Here is a 12,058-nt window from a genome sequence, read left to right as displayed (position 1 = left end):
CCATATATTCCACCAAAATAGCCAGTCAACAAACATTTATGAAGCAGCTACTATGTGCCAGTCACTGTGCTAAACACGGGGGTACAAGAAAATGTAAAAGATCATCCCTACTTTTGAAGAACTCATAGCCTAGTAGGAGAGAAGTATAGAACCAGAACTAATTCTGAACCACCCTCCTCTTCATGTAAAACAACCTGTAAATTCAGCTGGGATTGAGGGGAGGTAATCTATCCTTAGGCTAACTGTCTTATATTTATTTTGTGTTTGTCCAGTATATCCTTCTTCTGTCTATGCATGTCTACATATATATATATATATATATATGTGTGTGTGTGTGTGTGTGTGTGTGTATGTATATATATGTATGTATATATATACACACACATACATATATGTGTGTGTATGTGTGTGTGTGTATATATGTATATAGCTATGTATGTGTGTGTATACATATGCTGTCTCCCTCAGTGGATTGTAAGCTTCTTGAGGGCAGGGATTGTCACTCAGCACAGTGCCTGGTCCTTAGTAAAAGATTTCTTTTGATTAATTAATTGATTAATCTGTTGTCTATCAAGGTGCCTGTTTGTTCAATCAGTCAGCACCAATATATAAGAAATTAACCCTGGTTGTGACAATGTAACGAGAGCTGAGTTGGAACCTGTGTTCTGTTGGCAGCGTGAAATGTATTTTATTTTTCTCCATTTGGGTTTTTCTTGTGCTTTGATTCCTCCTCTAAGATTCTCATCGTTCCCTTTTCCCAACATCTTCACTCTTGAACTTTTCTTGCTATTCACTTGATTGACTTTGGAGTGAGGCTCGTTTCCTTGCCCAGTGGACAGAGGTCAAGAAGCCTGGCCAGATAGCTTATCTACCTTCCAGTCAGTCTTTCAGAAGCACAGGCTGTCCCCAAGTATTCCTGCTCGAAGTCAAATCATTCTGACTGTAAGTGGGGGGAAAAAGGACTTCATTGTGTTTACTGATGGTAAATGGAAGGGGGACAAGTGAATGCTTCTTTCATTGGAGGACACACTGACAGCTCTTGACTAGATACTGGTGGTGGGGTTTTCACTGTCTAGTGGATGGATGATACAGCATTTGGAGAAGAGCACATTTGTCCTGAGTTGGCTCTAAATGTGACCTTTTTGGGTTAAAAGCTTTAGTGGAAAGAGTTCTCAGCAGCATTGGAAGAGAGAGAAGGGTCTGGCAGGGCCCCATTCCATTAAGGACTACAAATATTGATATCCAGAAATCTTCTCCCTGACCCTTTCCTTGTAATTTTTGAAGACATTAGAATTCTGAGTAAAAGGAGTCTTTAAAATGTTCACAGAGGAAAACAAACAAACAAAAACATAGAAAGAGACCCAAACAAATCTATTATATTAAACACACACATCATACACACATGGAGAGAGGGAGAGAAGGAGAGATGGAAGGAGGGAAAGAAGGAAGGGAGGGGAAGGGGGGAGACAGAGGGGGGAAAGAAAGGAGAGGGAGAGACAGGATGGGGAGAAAGAGACAGAGATGGAGACAGAGGCAGAGAGAAGAGGAGAAAAGAATAGAAGAAAAGAAGAGAGGTGGAGAGGAGAAGAGAAGAGAAGAGAGGAAAGGAGAGGGGAAGAGAGGGGAGGGAAGGGGAGGGGAGGGGAGGGGAGGAGAGGAAGGGAGAGAGAGAAAGAAAGGAGTATCTGCAGTACTGTGTTCAATTGAGGACATCACACTTTATGAAGGACATTGATGACCTGGAGTGCAACCAGTGATGGGGGAGCCAGTACATGCTGGGGAGATCAGAGATAGTGAAACAGGATGATCAATAAAAGGAATTAGAGATCAGCCTGGAGAAGACAAAAGGGAGGGAAATTGCAGTGGTTTTTGAGTCTCTAAAGAGCCATCTGTGTGCAGGACGGCAGACATAAGAACAAGGAGTGAAAAGTACGTGCACAGAGGGAGATTTAGGCTCATTGACACCAGGTAAAACTTCTTAATAACTGCAGCTATTCAAAAGTAGGTAATGAATTACCTCTAGAGCTCATCTAAGGATAATAGATTTAGAACTAGAAGGTGACAAAGAGGTCACAGAATCTGAGAGACAGAAGGGATCTCATTGGCCATCTGGTCCATCCCATTGATGAAAAGGAATTCCCCAAAGAAAGTACCCAAGAAGTTATTCCCAGTCTCTGCTTGAAGTCCTCCAAGGAAGGGGAGCGCACCACCTCTCAAGGCAGCCCATTCCACTTTTGAACAACAAAAACAGAAAGTTTTTCCTCCACACATCAGGCCTAAATTGTCATATTTGCAACTTCTACTCGTTGCTCCGGGGACCAAAAAAGACAAATCCAATCCCTCCTCCCCAATGACAGCTCTTCACATAATTAAAGGCAACTATCATGTCCCTCTCCCCCTTGCCCCAGTCTTCTCTTCTCCGGGTTAAAAATTCCCAGTTCCTTCATGTGATGTTCATATGAATAGGCTCAAGGCTCTTTCTGGTTGTCTTCCTTTGGACACCAAACTTATCAATGCCCCTAAACTGTGGGCCCCAAAAGTGAACACAATGCTCCATATGAAATCTGACAAGAGAGAGTACAGTGGGGCTGTCACCTTCCCATTCCAGGAAGCTACACCACTCTTAATTCAGCTCAAGATCATGTTAGGTTTTTTTTTTGGCTGTCACATCACCCTGCTGTCTCCATTAAAACCCAGAGATCTTTTTCAAAACAATTGCTGTTTAAGCATGCCTCTACCACTTGTACTGATGAAGCTGGTTTTTTGTATCCAAGTGTAAGACTAATTTATATTTATCCCTATTGAATTTCATTTTATTAGATCCGATGCAACTTTCTTGGCTGTCAAGAACTTTTTTAATCTTGACTCTACATCTATATTAACTGCCCCTTAAAGCTTTTGTATCATCTCTGTGCCAGCTATGTCTTTATCCAAGTCATTGATAAAAGTGTTGAACAGCACAGGACCAAGGACAGTTCCATGGGCTAGTCCCCTGGAGACCTTCTACCATCTTGAAATGAACCATTAACAACTACTCTTTGAGCTCATTCATCCAACTAATTCTTAATCTATCTAATTGTTTATTGCCTAGTCCACAATTCTCCCTCTTATGTGTAAGAATACTATTAGATGCTGTTAAATCATCTAGCCTAGCCTTCTCATTTTATAGATGAGAGGTTAAGTAATTTAATTACTTAATTCAATTAACAAGAGAGGTTAAGTAATTTGCCCAATGTCACCCAAGTAGTAGATGGCAGACCCTGGATTTGTACTTGGAATCTCTGAATCTAAATCCTCCAGTCCATCCTGAGTTTCTCCTTACTGGAGGATTTCCGGTGGAAGATAGATGAATAATCACTTGTTAGAGATGGTATACAGAAGATTCTTATCCAGGTACAAGTTGGACTAGATGGCCAACTCTAGATGGACTAGATCTTCAAACTCATGTTTGTAACTCTATTACTAACACACAGGGAACTAGGACTGATATTTTATAATTAAGGGTAAAGTTGTGTGACACATTGTCAGCGCTACCAGATTTCAAGAAAGATGAAGGTCAATAAAAGCTGTAATAGTTTGAAAAGACTTCATAGAACTTTAGCTAAACTAAGAAGGATGGTTGAAAGGTGCAACAAATGCTCCAGACATATTCTCCCACCTCCTTCTGGAACTTAAAGATGGAGAACCCAAAGAGCAGCTAATAAAAGAGCAGCATCTCCCATCAGGGTTCTAGGATTAGGTGTTTCTAATACTATCACTTATTGATTTCCTTCAGTTGTTTCCCTCTAATGAGTATCAAATGGTATCAATTCATCAGTCAGATTTAATTAGCTTTTAGTTAGGGATGTTTGTTAATGGATTGTAATAAGAAGAGTTGGTATAAAACATCTCTCCCAAAAGTCTGTGACACACCAGCACTTACAGGGAAAGTGGGCTCTCGCTTAGATAGTACATGTAGCAAAGAGATAACTCATAGCCTCTAATTGCTAGGGTCCTTTTTTCTCTCTCCTGGGTATTCATGTAGTTCTCCTTAGGCATGATGTAGTTTCCTTTCTGGGATTCTTCCGAAGCATTGAAGAGTCCTTTCTTCAATGTGTCCAATTTGTCCTCAACTCCTAATGCAGACACTGACAGCTGTTTGGGGCATGTGGCTAGGACTAGTATGCCAGTAGGAAATCCAAAATCCTCCTATTCTCCAAAGTCCACAAAGTCCTCCTCTGGTCAAGGGGGATAGAAAATCAAGGAGTGGCATCTTTTCTCCTTCAGCAATTCCTTCTCAGAGGTTTAGCTGGAGGATTCTATACTAAGTTGCCAAATGCTAAAACCCCTGAACTCCACATTAGCTCGCTAACTTATACAACATCCACCAAGATTCCTCAGCCAATCCAAATGTACTTCCTGTGCAACATCAGTTCATCCAATGGCTTTCTAGAATTTCTAAACTGAGTTAGGACTTTTCAAACTTGGAAGTCTTTGAATGATTGATTCAGTAGAGGTATTTAGGCCTGGTTCACATCTCTGACTGATTGGTTCATTGAGAAGTCTAGTCACTTGGTAATTATTGAAATTGGAGTATTGGATACCCCTCTTACAAGGGAAAGGATAGTCCAGTTGGATATCAATAATCAATCATCAAGATTTATATTATTGACTGATTCAACAATATAAGTGAAGAAATGAGTGTGGCATATTTATAGAAGAGAGGAATGTGGCATGACTGGAGTTGGGGATTGATTCAGTGTTACTCGGTTCTTCCAACCTTCACATCCTCTTTGTTCTTTGATTACCCAAAAAGCAATGGAAAGAACCTATGGGGCATAAAGAGGTGACTGCCAAGTGATTACTTGTGTGGAAGAAGTATAATTAAAAAAATAATAAGCATGTGTGTGAACAGTTAAAGGGTGACTGATCAAGCATATAGTAAAAATGTGCAGTGTAGTAAGTATGAGGGTAACAGATGGACAACCCCAGGGCTGCATCAGTATCCCTGAAATATTAAAAGACCCAATGGAAGACCTCTAGCACTTTGGGGAGATCCTCTATGGAGAATTTATGGAAGGATATAGACAAGGATCATATGCACTGAAAAAGCACAGATGGGCTGCTACCTGCAATGGTGAAAGGTATGCCCACTTCATTGAAGTCACTAATCCATCAGCCTATCCAAGCTCGCTTTGGATTGCCTCTTCCTGACTTTCCTATGTTCTTGGTGCTTAGATGGCTCCTGATAATCAGAGCAATATTAATGCAGATGGACCATGTTGGCTGCTATTTCTTCCTACATTGAGCTTGGATGACTTCCTCACATCAGGGAACCTGCTATTTCTTTGCAAAAATGACTCTAATTTGACACTACACTGCTTCACTTCTCTCTCTCTCAACCATAATTAGAAAGTTGGCCCCTGTCTAGTCTCCCATATGGTAAGATTCTTGGCTCACAAACTGCCTGTTCATGGCAACTGTAGTCCTTGTCTGAAATTATTTCAATTCAATTCAATTGAACAAATCTATCAAATGGCTGGGGCAGGTAGATGGAGTGGTGGATGGAGCATCTGGGTTGAAATCAGGAAGACTCATCTTCCTGAGTTCAAATTCAGCTTCAAACACTACCTGTGTGACCCCAGGCGAGTCACTTACCCCTATTTGCCTCAGTTCCTCATCTGTAAAATGGGGATCCTGGAGAAGCAAATGGCAGACCACTGCAGTATCTTTGCCAAGAAATGCCCGAATGGGGCCATGAAGAATTGGACATGACTGAAACAACTGAACAGCATTAAATGCTTACTATGCACAAGGCAATGTGCTAGAAGATAAAAATGAAGAAAAAAAGCCTGTCCTCAAGGAGCATACATTCTACTAGAGCGGGGTAGGAGTTGGGGGGATAAAAACTGTATAAGAGATGAGCAGTTCCCAAATAACATACAAGTCTTTAAGAGGTAGGCAACACTATAGACGTGGCGGGGATGGGGGGAAGTTAGAAGGAGGAAGGGATTAGAAAAGGTCCCATGCAGAAGGTGGAGCTGTGCTGTGCTTTGAAGGAAGGTAGGGTTTGTTTGTTCATTTTTTACTTTATTTTTATTGTTTTCTTTTGCGACATGGCTAATATAGAAACGTTTTGCATGACCTCACATGGATAATCAAAATCAGACTGCTTGCCTTCTCAAGGGAAGGGGTGGGGAGGGAGAGAGCTCAAAACTCAAAATTTTTAAAGAACAATTGTTAAGATGATATCCAAAAAAACTAAAATTAAGGGGTAAGAGAGGAATGTACTGGGAGAAAGGGAAAGGGAAGTAGAATGGGGTAAATTATCTCACATATAAGAGACAAGGAAAAGCTTTTACAGTGGAAGGGAAGAAGGGGGATGTGAAGGTGAGTGAGTGAACCTTGCTCTCATCAGAATTGGCTCAAAGAGGGAATAACATACACACTCAATTGGGTATAGAAATCTATCTTACAGGGGGAAAAGCCTGTCTTCAAGGAGCATACGTTCTACTAGAGCGGAGTAGGAGTTGGGAGGATAGGAAATCTGACTACAGGAAAGTAAGAGGGGAAAGGGGTGGCGGGGGGGGTAGTGATAAAAGAGAGGGCAGATTGGGGGAGGGGACAATCAGAAGCAAAACACCTTTGAGGAGGGACAAGGTGACAGAGAAAATAGAATAAACGGGAGTGGGGAATAGGATGGTTGGAAGTACAGTTAGCAATAGTAACTGTGTGGACAAAAGTTTTTGAAGCAAGTTTCTCTGATAAAGGCCTCATTTCTCAAACATATAGAGAACTGAGTCAAATTTATAAAAATAAAAACCAATTCCCAGCTGATAAATGATCCAGAGCTATGAATGGTTTTCAGATGAAGTAATCAAAGTTATCTATGTCCATATGAAAAAGGCTCTAACTCACTATTGATTGGAGAAATGCAAATTAAAACAATTCTTAGGTAGTACTTCATACCTATTAGATTGGCTAACAGGACAGAAAAGGAAAATGACAGATAATGGAGGGAATGTGGGTAAAATGGTACATTAATGCATTGTTGATGGAGTTGTGAACTGATTGAACCATTCTGGAGAGCAATTTGGAGCTATGCCCAAAGGGCTATAAAACTGTACATACTCTTTGACCTAGCAATAGCACTACTAGGTCTGTATCCCAAAAGAGAATTTTTTAAAAAAGAAAGAAAAAAGGAAAAGGGCCTATATGTACAAAAATATTTGTAACAGCTCTTTTCTGAGGGCAAAGAATTGGAAGTCAAGGGGATGCCCATCAATTAGGGAATGACTGAACAAGTTGTGGTATGTGATTGTGATAGAATACTATTGTGCTATGGGAAATGATGAGTGGGATGCTCTTGGAAAATCCTGGAGCTGATACAAAGTGAAATGTACTGTGTACAAAGTAACAGCGATATTGTAAGATGATCAGCTGTGAACGACTTAACTATTCTCAGCAATGCAATGATCCAAGATAGTTCTGAAGGACTTATGATGAAAACTGCTATCCATCCCCAGACAAAGAATGGATGGTGTCTGAATACAAATCAAAGGATACTTTTTTTACTTTCTTTATTTTTTGAGGTTTTTTTAGTCTGTGTTGTCTTTCATAACATGACTATTGTGGAAATATTTTGCATGACTACACATGTATAACCTATATTGAATTGATTGCCTTTTCAATGAGTGGGAGTGGGAGGGAGGAAGGAAGAGAATTTGGAACTCAACATTCTAAAAATGAATGTTAAAAATTGTTTTCACAGGTAACTGGAGAAAAAATACAATACTAGATAAAAAAAATCAATAAAAAAGAATATATCCAAATTCTTTAAATTAAATTAATTTTTAAAAAACAAAACAAAAATGATTGTTAAAATGTTTACATGTACTTGGGAAATATTTAATGAAATAATTCAAAATAATTTTTAAAAAAAGAAGACAGTAAGAGGCAGTAGTAAGGAGGAGCTTGTTGGTGATCATTAGAAAGGAAAAATTACTCGAGCTGTGAGAAACATGGTGACTCTGTTGCTTTCCTATTACTGTCTGCCATGGCTGCAGCATGGGAAGGATGGCCAGGATTCATTCTGGGAATCCAGACCAGGGTGGGTCTGCCAAGTGGCCTCCAAAGCTGCTTCTTGCTCTAGGTCTATAATTCTATGGAAGTCTTCAAGGTCTTTCTACAAGAAGCTTTTCCTGGTCCCCCTTAATTCTAGTGACTTGCCTCTATTGGTTATCTCCAATTTTTCCTGAATATCTTGTTTGTACATGGTTATTTGCATATTGTCCCCCCCCCATCCATTTGACAGGGAGCTCCTTGAGGGCAGGGACCGTCTTTTGCCTTTCATTGCCATTCAGGAAGACCTGAATTCAAATCTGGCCTCAGACACTAGTTCTGTGCTCCTGGGTGGGTCATTTAACCTCTGCTTCAATTTCCTCAACAATAAAATAGAGAAAATGATAGCACTTACTTCACAGTTATTGTGAGGATCAAATGAGATAATATTTGGAAAGTGCTTAGCACAGTGCCTGGCACATAGTAGGTATCTGTCCTCCCCTCCTCCTGAATTCATAGCACACTGTCAAAAACTTGGCACTTCTCTGCCTTATGAGAAGTCAGTTAGTTGCCTCTTTCATGGCCTGAGAAGTGGCTAGTCCCTTGTTGATCAAAAACCGGGTTGGGAGATACCCACCCTTGGCTTCATGGAGAAATTCCTTATACCTGTGTCAGCCAGCGAATCTTGTTGAGTATTCCACACAGGGCTCCAGACATTACTTTTAAAGAGGAACACTCTGCCCTGGGCAATTTCCCAGATCAATATTGCAGATGTGATTGCTAATTTGGCCAAAGCAAAGGAAGTGCTGGGAGAGGAGAGTCCAGCTTTGAAAAACTGGTGAGTAATCAGGAATCATTACTCCTGAGAAGACCTTCAATAGCTAAGGGCAAAGGAAGGGGCAGAAAGAATTGGGGGAATCATCTTTAGGGTAATAACTCTAAAATTGAGATTCCTAACCTGTGGTCCACAGATACCCAAGGGGTCTTCAGATTTCAGAGAATCCATGAACTTGAATGGAAGGGGGGAATCATATATTTATTTCAATATCATTGGTTTCTTTTACAATCCCATGTATTTTGTTTTGAGCATTTAAAAATATTCTGAGAAGAAGCCATATGGTTCCCTAGACCACCATGAAATAAAAAAGAATAAGAACCCTTGCTCTAAACTAAAGATGACCTTCCAGAATGGAAACACTCTCCAGTGTCTATTCAGCTCCAGACAGGTGTTCCTATCAAGCTATACATCTCAAAAATGGGTGTCCCAAAAGTATAGTTCACTTTTAAGCTTCATAGCTTAAAAGACTTTTGGACCCTCCCTGTATAAAACATGGCACACAGACTGTCAAAATTGGTGAATCACTTTTGGTTATGGATATGACCAACATCATAGAATCTCCAAGTTGGAAGGAACTTCATCAGCCATCTAGTCCTATCCCTTCCCCTTCAGACAAAATGTCCACTGCCACACACCTGACAAGTGGTCATCTGGCCTCTGCCTGCAGACTTCCTTCAAAGGACAAGCTGCTCCTTCCTGTGGTGACCTCTTCAAATCGGGGGGCTCTAATTGTTGAATAATGTTTTCTCACCCTTTTTTGTCCTGTTCCTTCAAACCATTATTGCTAACTCTGTCCTCTAGAAGAACAGCAATCATTCCAGAGGCCAATCCTTCAAACATTTGGAGAGGGATATTTTATGTTGGCCCTAAACCATTTTTTCTCTGGAATGAACAGCCCTAATCCCTTGTATGATCATCCCAGGATATAATTATCCTCACCATCCTAGTAGACTTCCTTGGAAAACACTTCAACTATCAATGTATTTCCTCAAATGTGGCATGCAGAACTGAATACAATATCCAGATGTCACCTGACCAGGGCAGAGAGCTCATATCCCAGGTTCTGGATGCCATGATTATTTAATACAGGCTAATATTGCATGTTTTCCCACCGCCATGTCACATTGTTCACACATATGGAGATTTCAATCCGCTAAAAACCCAAAATATTTTTAACCCAGTTGTCTATGTCACTGCCATTATGAAATTAAAGCCTTGAATCCAAGTGGATGACTTTCTTATTAAGCTATTCCTATTAAGTTCAGTCCATTTTTCTTGACTGTTGAGTCCCTCTCTTCCCACTATACTCAGAGGGATATGATGCAAAATGCACTAGATTTCGAGTCAGAAGACCTGGTTCAAATCCTGCCTCTGACATTTACTCCCTGGGTGACTTTGGGCAAGTGTCTTCACTTTCCTGGACCTCAGTTTCCTCATCTGCAAAATGAAGGAATTTGACTAGGTGGTCTCTGAGGTCCTTTCCAGTTTTATGTCTGTGAGCCCACAATCCTATTATCCCTTGGGAGCCTGCCCTTATCATTTTTCCCAGCTTCAGGTCAACTGAACATTTGACAAGCATGCCTTTATCTTCCATGCCATCATCCTAGTCATTGAAAAAAGATTGCTTAGCAACAGAGGACCAAACACTGATCCCCTAGGCACTCCAAGAGAGACCTCCCCCCAAGTCAACATACTCCTCTGAGTTGACAGTAATGCATTAATGGCTACTCTTTAGATCCAGTCATTCAACCAATTCCAATTCCAACTGGCTGAATTATCATCTAGCCTATATCTCTCTGCCTTGTGACAGGAGGGGGGTGGTACATAAGATACTTTCCAAATAGAAGACAGCATGGTGCAACAGAAAGAGTATTAACCTTGGAGTTACAAGATCTGAGTTCAAATCCTTTTGATCTTGGGCAAGTCACTTAATTAGCAGCCTCAGTTTTCTCATCTGTAAGATGAAGGTGAGTGATATTGGACTAGATGGCCTCAGAGGTCTCTTCCAAGTCTGAGTCTACGATCGTATGACATTGGATGACCTCAAAGTTCCCTTTACAGCCCTAGATCGTGGAGCTAGGAAGGGACCTCAGAGGCCATCTAGAGCTATGGCCCATGGGATCACAAAGAGTCTCACACAACTGAACAACTGAGCAACAAAAACAACCATATGCATGGCTGAAATACAGGCATATTATCTCTTACGATTCTTTTCTGGTCTACCGGTTTAATAAACCTGTCAAAAAAGGAAATGAGGTTAGACAGGCATGTCTGCTTTGTAGTGAAGCCTTGCTATTTCTTAGAGATCACTGTGTCCCTTTCAAAATGCTGACAAAAGAGTCTCATGATATCATGTAACATTTTGCAGGAACCTGCATTGAGTTCATGTGTTTATAATTTAAAGACCCTACTTCCTTTCCTTTTCAAAAAATAAGAATAACATTTGCTCTCTGGTCCTATAGAAACTCTCCTCCAAAATCTTCAAAGTTGATATTGGCTCAAATCTATCTGTAAAATCTAATAGAACCCTCACCTTCACAGTAATTAATGAAAGAATGGTTAGATGAATGGATGGATGGATATATGGATAGATACATGGATGGATGATGAAGTATTTAAGTGCTTACTCTGTGCAAACCACTGTGGAAAGTGCTAGAGGGATACAAAGAGAAAAACCAGACAATTCCTGCCTGCTCTCAAGGAACCCCCATCAAATGAGAGAGACAACACACATGGAAGTTTTCAGCTGCAAGTCAGATGGAAGGTCTCAGGGTCCTTAGGATGCAGCAACAAAGTAGATGGTAATGCCTCTTCTTCAATGTCATTTCCACTAATAAAATCCTATCACTTTCTGATATTGAACCATTCGACAGAGCCAATGACCTTGGAAGCAAGAACTTTCTTTTCTGTCTCTTCAGTACCTGTGGTTGTAAAACCTGCAGAGCAGTCACCAGGCTGCACAGTTACAGGGCTTGCTTCCCAGGATGATGGCTTAGAACCAGAAAGACTCATCTTCCTGAGTTCAGATCTGGCCTCAGACACTTATTAGCTGTGTGACCCTGGGCAAGTCACTTAACCCTGTTTGCCTCAGTTTCTTCACCTGTAAAATGAGCTGGAGAAGGAAATGGCAAACCACTCTAGTATCATTGCCAAGAAAACCCCAAATGTGGTCACAGAGAG

Source organism: Trichosurus vulpecula, chromosome 5 (genome assembly GCF_011100635.1).
Source record: "Trichosurus vulpecula isolate mTriVul1 chromosome 5, mTriVul1.pri, whole genome shotgun sequence".
Lineage (NCBI taxonomy): Eukaryota > Metazoa > Chordata > Mammalia > Diprotodontia > Phalangeridae > Trichosurus > Trichosurus vulpecula.
The sequence above is the reverse complement of the archived record's forward strand: the minus strand, read 5'-3'. Positions refer to the sequence as shown.